General features: G+C 47.1%; 1 long non-coding RNA gene across 1 annotated transcript; it reads left to right on the top strand.

Annotated features, from left to right (window-relative positions):
• Window positions 1-254: 254 nt before the first annotated feature.
• On the top strand, window positions 255-10,118 carry LOC140421458 (uncharacterized). Its single transcript, XR_011946792.1, has 2 exons — window positions 255-396; window positions 7,564-10,118. It is a non-coding gene; the product is annotated as an uncharacterized lncRNA (long non-coding RNA).
• Window positions 10,119-10,587: the final 469 nt, after the last annotated feature.

Genomic DNA, 10,587 nt, shown 5'->3' with positions numbered 1-10,587 from the left:
TGGAAAGTCCGCGAAATGTAATCAAACGTAACATAACCCCCTTCAGGTAGCTATATAGAGGCTGCAGACTCACACTCAATGTATCCGTGATCCACCGGACCTCCAGGCGACAAACATCAGGTTCAGCCTGGGAGTGGGTGAAACGTTTTAAAAATCTGGCCCTGGTATGTTTGATGAGCATTAGGACCCGGCTGGGAACAGAAACCTTCAGGTCCCGCCCACTCGCTGTTGCATCCAAGACGCCAGCGCCTGCGCTCTGTTTCCCCAAGATGGCGGCTGTGAACAAGGGCTTGGTCCCGGGAGAGAGCTGACCGGCGGTGATGTGACCTGAGGTTCACCACACCTCAGGCAAGGGGCCAGGTTGGGAAGGCGGTGCCTTCAGGAATAACTGGGAAGGTAATGTTTGGTCAGTTGCTGCAGTCTGTGTAGTGAAGGTGCTGTCACAGTGGTGTGAGGTGAGGAAGTACAGGATTATCACCCAGCAATGATCAATTAAGGGGAATGTAAATCCAGCTCAGGCTGCTTTCAGATTGGAAAGGGAGCTAAGGTGTGTCCTCCGAGCTGGTGAATGTTGAGGCTTTGGCAGTTTCTCTATAAAGTCCTTCTCATTCATTCCCTCTCTTTACAGCACGGAAAGAGGCTCTTTGGCCCATTCACAATAATCTTTATTATTGTCACAAGTAGGCTTAAATTATAATAATCTTTATTATTAGGGGCTAGTTTAGCACAGGGCTAAAGAGCTGGCTTTTAAAGCAGACTAAGCACGGTTCAATTCCCGTACCAGCCTCCCTGAACAGGCGCCGGAATGTGACAACTCGGGGCTTTTCACAGTAACTTCATTTGAAGCCTACTTGTGACAATAAACGATTTTCATTTCATTTCACAAGTCGGCTTACATGAATACTGCAATGAAGTGACTGAAAATCCCCTAGTCGCCACACTCCGGCGCCTGTTCAGGTTCCCAGAGGGAGTATTCAGAATGTCCAATTCACCTAACAAGCTCGTCTTTCAGGACTTGTGGGAGGAAACCGGGACACCCGGAGGAAACCCATGCAGACACGGGGAGAACATGCAGACTCCAAACAGACAGTGACCCAAGCCGTAATCGAATCCAGGTCCCTGGTGCGTGAAGCAGCAATGCTACTGTGCCGCCCATAAAATTATTAGATTACTAAGTCTGGATGAATTGTGGAATTCCCACCTGTATTAGAATCCCAATTTGATGCTGTGGGAGACAGGGAGAAGATTTCATGGGTTCTGACCCAAAGTTTTAATTCCGCTCTGGCCACGGGGACAGCTAATGTGGTCCTACTATTTAAGAAAGATTGTAGAAGGGGCGGCATGCGGTGCAGTCGATAGCACTGGGACTGCGGTGCTGAGGATCCAGGTTTGAATCCTGGCCCTGGGTCACTGTTTGTGTGGAGTTTGCATATTCTCCCCATGTCTGCGTGGGTTTCACCCCCACAGCCCAACGATGTGCAGGTTAGGTGGATTGGCCATGCTAAATTGCCCCTTAATTGGAAAAAAAACAATTGGGTACTCTAAATTAAAGAAAAAAAGAACGTTTGTGGAGATAAGCCAGGTAACTGCAGACTAGTGAGCCCCATGTCAGTGGCAGGGAAACTATTGGAGAAAATTCTGATGCACTCTTATCTCCACTTGGCGAGGTTTGATCAGGAATAGTCAGCATGACACTGGCAGAGGGAGGTAATGCGGAACAAATTTGATTGCATTTTTTGAGCATGTGACCAGGTGTGTAGATGGGGTTTGTGCAGTTGATGTAGTATACATGGATTTCAATAAAGCATTTGACAAGATCCCACATGGGAGACTTGCGAGTGACTCAAAGCTTGGCCGGGTGGTTAACAGTGAGGTAACAGGAAGATATAGACGGGATGGTCAAATGGAATTGAAACCTAAAAAGTGAGGTGACACACTTTGGAAGGGGTAATGTGACCAGGAAATATTCAATGAGCAGCATGACACTGGGAAGTTCTGAGCAACAAAGGGACCTTGGCAAGTTTGTCCAGAGATCTCTGAACGTGGAAGGGCAGGTTAATAGGGTGGTGAAAAAGGCAGATGGGACATTACTGTGAGCATTTCTGCTCGCCACATTATAGGAAGGATGTGATTGGAGACAATGCAGAGGAGGTTGCATGGGATGGAACATTTTAGTTATGAAGAGAGGTTGGATAGAACAAACAAAGAGCACAGAAACGTTCAGCACAGGAACAGGCCCTTCGGCCTTCCCAAGCCTGAACCTTCGGCCTTCCCAAGCCTGAACCTTCAGCCTTCCCAAGCCTGAACCTTCGGCCTTCCCAAGCCTGAACCTTCGGCCTTCCCAAGCCTGCACCGACCATGCTGCCCGTCTGACCTAAAGCCGTCTACTCCTCCGGGGTCTATATTCCTCTATTCCCAACCTATTCATGTATTTGTCAAGACATCCCTTAAATGTCACTATCGTACCTGCTTCCACCAGCACCTCTGGCAGTGAGTTCCAGGCACCCATTACCCTCTCTGTAAAAAAAACTTCCCTCGTACATGAAATGAAATGAAAATGAAAATCGCTTATTGTCACAAGTAGGCTTCAATGAAGTTACTGTGAAAAGCCCCTAGTCACCACATTCCGGCGCCTGTTCGGGGAGGCTGGTACGGGAATCGAACCGTGCTGCTGGCCTGCCTTGGTCTGCTTTAAATGCCAGCGATTTAGCCCAGTGTGCTAAGCCAGCCCCTCTAAACTTTGCCCCTCACACCTTAAACCTGTGTCTCCCAGTAATTGACTCTTCCACCCTGGAAAAAAGTTTCTGACCGTCTTCACTGTTCATGCCCCTCATAATTTTGTAGACTTCTATCAGGTCGCCCCTCAACCTCCGTCGTTCCAGTGAGAACAAACCAAGTATCTCCAACCCATCCTTATAGCTAATGCCCTCCATACCAGGCAACATCCTGGTAAATCTTTTCTGTATCCTCTCCAAAGTCTCCACATCTTTCTGGTTGTATGGCAACCAGAATTGAACACTATATTCCAAGTGTGGCCTAACTGAGGTTCTGTAAGTCTGCAACATGACTTGCCAATTTTTAAACTTAATTCCCCGGCCAATGAAGGCAAGCATGCCGTTTGTGTTCTTGACTACCTTCTCCACCTACGATGCCCTTTCAGTGGCCTGTGGACCTGTACACCTAGATCCCTCTGCCTGTCAATACTCTTAAGGGTTCTGCCATTTACTGTATATTTCCCCCCCCTGTATTAGACCTTCCAAAATACATTACCTCACATTTGTCTGGAATAAACTCCATCTGCCATTTTGCCACCAAAGTCTCCAACTGATCTATATTCTGCAGAATCCTCTGACAGTCCACATCGCTATCCGCAATTCCACCATCTTTGTGTCATCTGCAAACTTACTAATCAAAGCAATTACATTTTCCTCCAAATCATTTATATATACTACAAACAACACAGGTCGCAGCGCTGATCCCTACGGAACACCACTAGTCATAGCCATCCATTCAGAAAAGCACCCTTCTGCTGCTACCCTTTGTCGTCTATGACCGAGCCAGTGCTATACCGATCTTATCACCTCTGATCCTGTGTGACTTCACCTTCTGTACCAGTCTGCCAAGGGTCTTACTACCTTCATCAATCATCTCCATCACTTCCTCGAAAAACTTGATCAAGCTAGTGAGACACAGTCTCTCCTTCACAACCCATGCTGCCTCTCGCTGGTACGTCCATGTGCTTCGAAATGGGAGCAAATCCTGTCTCGAAGAATCCTCTCCAATAATTTCCCTACCACTGACGTAAAGTTCACCAGATTGTAACTTCCTGGATTATCCTGGATTTTCCTTTTAATTTTCTGGGTTATGCTATAGGCTTGGGTTGTTTTCATTGTAGCCGAGAAGGGTGGGGGTGGGGGAGAGGGTGACCTGATCAAGGTGTACAAGATTATTGGGGTGTACAAGATTATTAGGGGCTTGGACAGGGTGGATAGGGAGCAGCTGTTCCCCTCAGTTGAAGGTCAGTCACGAGGGGACACAAGCTCATGGTGAGGGGCAGGAGGTTTAGGGGGGTTTTGAGAAATAAACTTTTTACCCAGAGGGTGGTGACGGTTTGGAATGCACTGCCTGGAAGGGTGGGAGAGGCGGGTTAAAAAGTACCTGGGTGAACACTTGGCAGGTCATAACATTCAAGGCTATGGGCCAAGTGCTGGCAAATGGAATCAGGTCGGTCAGGTGTTTTGCCAGTGTCGGTGCAGACTCAATAGGCAGAAGGGCCTCTTCACTGTTGCTGATGATACAAAGTTAGATGGCATCATGGACAGCCTAGATGATGGCATCAAATTGCAAGGAGATATTGACAGACTCGGTGAATGGGCAAAATTGTGGCAAATGGAATTCCATGTAATCAACTCGATTACAACTGCAATTGACTCGATGGGCCGAATGGCCTCCTTCTGCACTGTAAATTCTATGATCTATGAAGTGTGAAGTTATACGTTTTGAACCAACAAATAGAACAGAATATTTTCTAAATGGAAAGAGGTTAAGTACAGTGGATGGCGAAGAGTGTGGGGGTTGAGATGCACAGATCCCTAAACTGCCAGGAACAAGTGCAGAAAATAATCAAAAAGGCGAATGGAATGCTAGCATTTACATAGAATCAGAGAATATACAGAGCAGAAGGAGGCCATTCGGACCATCGAGTCTGCACTGGCCCTTGGAAACAGCACCCTGCCTAAGCCCAAATTCCACCCTTTCCCCGTAACCCCACCTAACCTTTTGGATACTAAGGGGCAATTTAACATGGCCAATCCACCTAACCTGCCCATCTTTGGACAGTGGGAGGAAACCGGAGCACCCGGAGGAAACCCACGCGCACACGGGGAGAAAGTAAAATCTCGACACAGACAGTCACCCGAGGTCGGAATTGAACCTGGGACCCTGGAGCTGTGAGGTAGCAGTGCTAACCACTGTACAACCATGCCGCCTATCTGGAGGATTGGAGTATAAAGACTCAGAGGTTATGCTGCAGCTGTACAAGACCCCACTTGGAGAACTGAGAGCAGGTCTGGGCACCACACCTTAGGGAAGATATTTTAGCCTTGGAGGGAATGAAACACAGGTTTACTAAGACGATACCTCACAATACCTGGACTACAGGGGTTGAGTTATGAGGAGAGATTACACAAATTAGGCCTGTTTTTGCTAGAATTTAGAAGATTAAGGTGTGATCTGATTGAAGTATTTATGATATTAACAGGGAAAGACAGGGTCGATGAAGATAAACTATTTCCACTGGTTGGAGGTTCTAAAACTGGGGAACAGTGTCTAAAAATCAGGGCTAGACCGTTCAGTAGAGATGTTAGGAAGAACTTCTTCACACACAGGGTGGGAGAGGTTTGGAACTCTCTCCCACGAACAGCAGTTGAAGCTGGATCAGTTGTTAATTTTACATCTGAAATAGATAGACTTTTGTTCAGCAAAGATATTCAGGGATATGGAGTTAGGTCACAGATCAGCCATCATCTCATTAAATGGCAGGACATACTCGAGGGGCTGAATGGCCTACTCCTGTCCCTATGTGAATTTCTGTGGTTCTGAAATTCAGACAACACCATGATGGGGAAAGAGTCCGGATTAGAACCTGAGTTAGTCCGAGCTGCAAACCATCTCTCCAGATCCTTGCCGTTCATGGATTTGATGAAGACCAAGGCAATAGTTGGATTATTGAAAGACTTGACGGAGTTGTTGGATCCCATTTTTCGGGTTGCAGGATAAAGCCTGATGGAATTCACTCCCCACAGCCTTGAGCTGCCTTTGAACTTCATCGAAGTCTCGACACTTCATTTTTGTTGCTGCCGAAAAGTCCTGGAAGAAGTAAATCTTCACTCCCTCCTGGAGCCAGACGCCACCTCACCGTACCCGTCTCCAGGACCTTCTGCCGATCTTTCAAATTGTGGAAGTGAATGATTACAGGCCTGGGATGAAAACTATCCCTCACCCTCAAGAGACAGGATACGTTGCACCCTTTCTAATTTGAAATGCCCAGGCTTCACATCCAGCTGAGAAAACATGGAAGTCGGTCCTCAAAGAACCTAACGGGAGCCTTACCCTCCAGACTAAATGGACAGAAAATAACATAATTTATAGGCAGCACAGTAGCACAATGGTTAGCACAGTAGCTTCACAGCTTCAGGGTTCCAGGTTCGATTCCCGGCTTGGGTCACTGACTGTGCAGAGTCTGCACGTTCTCCCCGTGTCAACGTGGGTTTCCTTCGGGTGCTCCGGTTTCCTCCCACAGTCCAAAGATATGCAGGTTCGGTGGATTGGCCACGATAAATTGCCCTCAGTGTCCAAATAAAATGTTAGGTGGGGTTACTGGGTTATGGGGATGGGGTGGAGGTATGGGCTTGGTTGGGGTGCTGTTTCCATAGCGCAGACTCGATGGGCCAAGTGGCCTCCTACACTGTAAATTCGATAATGACCATCTGACAGGCAATGACTCGGATGTTCGTTCTCCGACCCTCGGTTCTCCCAAGTCCTCCAGGACCTCCGCCAGCCACTCGGCTGGTTTTCAAAGGATTGAATTCTTGCCTCCGTCGAGGAGGCACCTTGCAGAACGTTCAGGATTCTTTCCTCCGGTCCTCATGAGCTCATAGATATTGAGTCAGCACACTCCGCCTCTGGTCAATAACAGGGATAATGTCGGCAGTTATAATTTTCACCGCTTCTGAGAGAGCCCCGGAGAGGGTGAGACCTCCTGAGGGTCAGGCCGTCATGTTGAAAAGGCTGCTCCATTCCCGCTGAATCCACCTGCGCTGTTTTATCGACGCATTTCTTCACTTTTACTGGCATAATCCTACCAAACCAAACTCTGAGTCTTCCAAAGACATCATAACAAATATGAATTCAAGGATTAGGTAGATGAGTGGCGGGCAATCAGGATAAGTGACAGATTATAGGTTAGTGGCACCAGAACCTGCGGAAAAGCAGCTCCCGCAGCACATGCCCGACACCCACCACAGACAGATTTCTGATTGATGAGGATGTTGAGTGTTATCGGGAACTGGCAGATAGATGGAGAGAAAGTTGAAATGAGAAGGGATTTCTTTATGAAGGTTTGGAATTCTCTACCCCCGAGGATTCTGGTGCTTCAGTCATTAAGTATTTTCAAGTCACAGATTGGTAGGTTTCTAGATATTGAAGATATCGAGGGATATGGGGATAGTGTGGGAAAACGGTGCTGAGGTAGATCGGCCAATGATCCCATTGACTGGTTCAGGCTCGATGGGCTGAATGGTCGACTGCAGCTCATATTTTTTCTGATCTCCTGGACAGGAAGCTGTGAGCTTGGATCTGTCAATCAGCCTGAATCAGCACCTTCAGGAGAATAGGGAGGGTGAATATTAGATACAGCAGAGTGAGAATGGAGGGAGTGTGTGGGATGGAGATTTACAGCTTTCGGGGAATAAGAGAGAGGAAAATATGTTCCATTTAATTAGAATTATTCTTCTGAGTTTCTATCCTGTACTGACAGTGATGAATTTTGTATTTTTTTTACAGGATATTCAACGAAGAGGAATTACAGACAGAAATCTAAACAGTCAAGTCTCGATCTGACTGAGTCACTCGATTCCTTAGGCCTTTGAATCAAGAAGGAGAAACATTTACCCAAACTGTCAGCTTCTTAAGATTTGAAACATCAGTGTGACTGGAAAAGCACCGAGAGCCACACAACACACACCCGAGTGAGAGTGTTCCAGTGAACTGACTGTGGAAAGAGCTTCAAGGTGTGACACAGCCTGAAAAAACATCACACTATTCACAGTGAGGAGAGACAGTGCACATGGTCTGCGTGCAGACAAGGCTTCCGCTGACTGTCCAATCTGGAGAGACACGAGGGGACCCAAAACATGGAGAAACCGTGGAAATGTGGGGACTGTGGGAAGGGATTCAGATTCCCATCTCAGCTGGAGACTCATCGACGCAGTCACAATGGGGAGAGACCGTTCACCTGCTCTCAGTGTGGTAAGGGATTCACACAGTTCTCCAGCCTGCAGACACACCAGCGAGTTCACACTGGGGAGACGCCATTCACCTGCTCAAAATGTGGTAAGGGATTGACTCAGTTATCCAGTCTGCAGACACATCAACGAGTTCACACTGGGGAGAGACCCTTCACCTGCCCTCAGTGTGGGAAGGGGTTCAATGATTCATCCAACCTGCAGAGACATCAGCGAGTTCACTCTGGGGAGAGGCAATTCACCTGCCCTCAGTGTCGAAAAAGATTCAGTGATTCATCCACCCTGCAAATACATCAGCGAGTTCACACTGGGGAAAGGCCATTCACCTGCTCTCAATGTGGGAAAGGATTTACTCAATTATCTCACCTGCGAAGACACCAGCGAGTTCACACTGGGGAGAGGCCATTCACCTGCCCTCAGTGTGGGAAAGGATTTACTCGAGCATTCAACCTGCAGTCACACCAGCGAGTTCACACTGGGGAGATGCCGTCCACCTCTCAATGTGAGACGGGATTGCATGCTTGATCGGACCTGCAGTGACACCAACAATTTCACAATTGATTACAGGGGTTGGATTCTGCTGTTATTGTTTCTGCTCTACACCCAGGACTGCATTTTGTTCATTCTGACAGGTGGTCAGTGGGGATGGTCGGAGGGTTTCTTTCTGCTGGACTGGCCGGTCTCACCACTTTGCCTCCAGTGGGCAGATGCACTTTGAGCCTTGTTGCTAATACCTGGCTTCAAATTGCACAAGGGTCATAGAGTGAATGGATGTTTGGAAGTTGAAGATATTTTGTTTCCATTTCTGTTCGGAACCCCCCCAAAGCCATGTTGCCATGGAGATGGGCCTGGGTGGTTACAGGGTTCTTTTGTTTATGTTATCTGGGTGTTCCTCACAGAAGAAAACTATCAGGGTATGAGGGGCAAGTTGCCTGAGGTGGACTGGGAAACTGATTGGTACAGGGAGTACCTAATATTTCAGGAATGATTACATATTTATCAGGGGTCAGTTAGCTCAGTTGGCTGGACGACTGGTTCGTGATGCAGAGCAAAGCCAACAGTGCGGATTCAACTCCCGTACCGGCTGAGTTTATTCATGAAGGCCCCGCCTTCTCAACCAGGCCCCTCGCCTGAGGTGTGCTGACCCTCGGGTTAAATCACCACCAGTCAGCTCTCTCTCTGTCAAAGGTGAGAGCAGCCTATGGACCTCTGGGATTTTTGCAACTTTTATTTCACATGTATACAACAAATATAGATTCCTTTAAGGAACAAAAATCTAACAGGAAAAGTGATGTAACCGTGGCTAACAAGAAAAGTTAAAGATTCCATGAGATCCATTAGAATTCAGCAAAGGGGGACCAAGAAACTGATGGGAGCAAACTGGCAAGAAACATAAAAACTGACTGGAAAAACTTCTCCAGGAATGTGAAAAGGAAAAGATTAGCAAAGACCAATGTGGGTCCATTCCAGGCAGAGACAGGAGAGTTTATAATGGGGAGTAAGGAAATGCAGAGAAACTGAACAATGTGTGTCTGTCTTCACAGAGGAAGATACAGAAATTGTCCCCAAAACACCAGAGAACCAAGGGACTGGTGGAGATTAGTATTGGTGAAAAAGTCGTACTGGAGAAATTAATGGGGCTGAAAGTGAATAAAACTCCAAAAGCTGATCCACATCCCAGAGTGTTGAACGAGGAGGCTGTAGAGATCTCGATTCCTCATTCTAAATTCTCCTGACTCTATCTGGAACGGACAAAACTTTTGTCCAAGCCAAATGTTTCCTTTTTACGTAGCCACAGAAGCTTTTACAGTCCATTTTCATGTATTTTGCCAGTTCACATTCTATTCTATTCTTTTTTTTCCTCGGTGTCTTAGTCGAAGAACGGAAGTAAATCCTCTGGAAGGGGTCATCATTTTGGACAGGTTCTGAGACAATTCAGTTTCGACTTCCAGGACAGAGTAACTATAATCTTGGAATGTGATTTTAGATTGTGTAACAGGACAAAGTTGTATTTTGTACTTTACTGTGTAATTTTCCGAGTTGAAGTAGCTTCTAGTTTGTTTGTTTGTTGCATTAAAAGTCATAAAACTTGAAGTCCCGTCGTGTGATCCTTTAATTTGTTGACTGGGAATTTGATTTTTTTCTAAGAAAGTTGCTGACATTTATGGGGGTCCTAATCCACAAGTTTTGTCTTCCTATTTGAGCCTCGGGCACCTTTCTGTCTCTATTGCTCGTGTCAGTGACAGCCAGGTGATGGAGCTGAGGGCTGAATTTAGCTGAGAATAACGGGACCTGTGCCCCAGTTGGGGAACTGCCATGGGCGTCGCTAATAGAGACAGGAATGTGCTGGAGGACTGACTGGGAACTGCACCTCCAACCAATCAGGGTTCAGGGGTGAGGGTGACCAGGGCTGACGGTGATGCAACGCCCAGGGTTCAGTGCCCGTGTCCAAAGCGGGTAGTCACGGGAACAGGGTACAGAGGAGCCGAAGGGAAACCATTTGGGACCAGAACATTGTGAACATCCTGTTACTCTGGTTGTCTTTGATCCTCAAGTAATTTTC

The sequence above is a fragment of the Scyliorhinus torazame genome, chromosome 5 (genome assembly GCF_047496885.1).
Source record: "Scyliorhinus torazame isolate Kashiwa2021f chromosome 5, sScyTor2.1, whole genome shotgun sequence".
In the NCBI taxonomy this organism is placed as follows: domain Eukaryota; kingdom Metazoa; phylum Chordata; class Chondrichthyes; order Carcharhiniformes; family Scyliorhinidae; genus Scyliorhinus; species Scyliorhinus torazame.
This window is presented reverse-complemented; position numbering and strand designations above follow the sequence as displayed.